Source organism: Lacerta agilis, chromosome 8 (assembly GCF_009819535.1).
Source record: "Lacerta agilis isolate rLacAgi1 chromosome 8, rLacAgi1.pri, whole genome shotgun sequence".
Taxonomy (NCBI): domain Eukaryota; kingdom Metazoa; phylum Chordata; class Lepidosauria; order Squamata; family Lacertidae; genus Lacerta; species Lacerta agilis.
In genome coordinates, this window is record NC_046319.1 from 34,457,823 (window position 1) to 34,460,258 (window position 2,436).

The 2,436-nt window shown below is 40.6% G+C and overlaps 1 long non-coding RNA gene across 1 annotated transcript in view; it reads left to right on the forward strand.

Moving 5' to 3' along the window:
* The first annotated feature begins 2,074 nt into the window (after positions 1–2,074).
* Positions 2,075–2,436, forward strand: part of LOC117051676 — a 3,393-nt gene continuing 3,031 nt past the window's right edge. Inside the window, exon 1 of the long non-coding RNA XR_004427204.1 lies at positions 2,075–2,162. This is a non-coding gene — a long non-coding RNA (uncharacterized LOC117051676). The remainder of the gene's footprint in view (positions 2,163–2,436) is intronic.

The following is a 2,436-nucleotide window of genomic DNA, read 5'->3' on the forward strand; positions in this document are numbered from 1 at the left end:
GGGAGCAGAGTGTCGTTGGGGAGGGCTGTTGGTGGGGGCGGGTTTTGTGTCTGTGGGGAGATGGCCTGGGGGACAAATGAGGTCAACATTATTAAGATGAGGGATTCGGAGCAAGCCCCCTTTCAAGGAAATCCAAGAAGCCATTAAGGAAAGTGGAGAAAACCACTGTGGCTTTCCAAAATATAAAATGCTTTCTGCCATTTGATTTGTGTCTGTGTTTGACTATGTGTGCCAAGTTTTAAGGAAGTTGCATTCCTAGGGGGGAAGCAGCTTAGATCTATTCTAAAAATATTAAAACATCAGCATGGCAGAAGGGACGTTTTAGGTCAAGAGAAATCAGTATTCTCTCAACTTCCCACATCTCCCATCAGTCAGATTATCACATTAAGAACCACTTGCCTCTTTAGAGAGATACCACTGACCAAAGGAATGAAGTCCTTTCATGAAGGGTGTGTATCTACACTATAGACTTAACAATAGCTTACTAGTCATTCTCTCATTAGGTTTCCAGTAAATCCTGGGAATTGTAGATTGTTGGGATCACTGGAGTAGTTTCAGTGTTTCAGCAGGCTGTTTTCCCTAGGATTCTTTAGTGCAAGTCATGGCAAGTAAAGTTCAGTTCAATTCATCAGAAAACACAAACAGGAATGCTAATAAAAGAAAGCCGATCAGGCAGTAAAAAAATGGAACGCACACAAAGGCACTGCGCACTGTCACAGTTGTACAACATCAAGAGATGTGTAGAATCAAATACATGATAATGATCTGTGAATTATTATTATTTTACATATTTATTTTGTCATTGTGGATAAACAGCATCCCTGTTGTTTTAATGGCTCTTTTACCCTATCAAAAAAAAATTCGTATGCAATTGTCCCTGTAGATCACAACCCCATTTGGATATGTGAAGCAATGCATAAATTGCCTATATCTAATAAAAGAAAGCTACCCTTCATTCAGAGAACACAAGGCATTTTACATGGTTCTTCTACCCCACCTGCTTTCATCCTCACAACAACCATTTCTGGTACGTTATGCTAAGAGATGGTGACTGGCCCAAGCTCACCCAGTGAGCCTCTTGACTGCTCAGGGAGTTGAACCTGGGTCTCCCCATCCTAGTCTGACATTCCAACCACTATACCACACTGTTGTCAGAGTATTATTCATTTTCCTGTTGCTTTGTAGACACCAAAGCAGAAATAGCTACAGTTTGATAACTCTTCTCTGTGCTTTTGGCAAGGAAAAGTTCCAATTTCTGTTGGTTGGACCAGCAGACATAATGACACAGAAATTGCTGCAGAAACCGTTGACGTTGTCTTCGAAATATTCTAAAACACAACACAGTTGAACATAAAGAAGTTGAATATATCCCACGGACACATCTAAGAAATAGATGGATCTTTATGCAGTGATGGTAGCACTTTTGCTCAAAGATTGGAATCAATGTTAAGATTGATATGTGCAATCAGTTTATAACCTTTCTGCAGAAGGCGGTGCACAAATCCACCAGGGATCTAGCCCAACATCATTTGCCAGAGCAAATCCCCTTTGGATCTAGTTAAGCATTTTATGGGAAGATACTATACCACATGACATTAAGTTTTATGGAACACAGAAGCTAGCTTGTACCCTTTCGGAGTATGGGTCTATCTTGCTCAGTAATGTCTACTCTGACTGGCAGTGACTCTCCAGGATTTAGGACAGGACTCCTTCCCAGCCCTACCGCGACATGTCTTGGATGGAATCTGTCACCTTCTGCATGTGAAGCAGATGCTTTGCCATTCAACTACGACTTAGGCACACATCAACAAAAAATGCCTTCTTTGAATATGAAATTAATTACCACAGCATAAGAGGAACATTTCACTTCACTGCCACAAGGAAGGAATTTTTACTTGAACACTATTCTTATCCTCAGACAATGATTTTGTTAGCCAGCTCATAGGAGAAATATTTCCCAGAAGCTTGATGACAGTAAACTGATTGACATGCTAAAAGGTTTGGGGGTTTTGTTTTTTTGTTTTTGAAAAAGAAAGAAACCCTCATTGATTGACAATCTGTTGTTTAATTCCTAGATGGCTCTGCACTGGGCAGTGAAGCACAGCAATCTTGAGATGGCAGAGATGGTCGCCAAAACAGGCATTGATGTCAATGCTAAATCGGTAAGTGATGACAGATGTTTCATTGGCTTCTCTGAGTTGCTCTCTCTGGACAGTCTTTTTGCATGTACTCCTTAGAGTAACCTGGGTCTGCCTGTCTGGGACTTCACAAAAATAGCATTCTTAAATGAACAAATAAGTCTACTCCTGGATCTATTCTTCCCGGCACCAAATAATGACACAAGACATCTAACCCACCTCCACAGCACAAGGAAGCTAAACTCTAAGCAAAATTCTTGCATATCTATTTCATAAGATAGCCTTTATTTTATTGCAC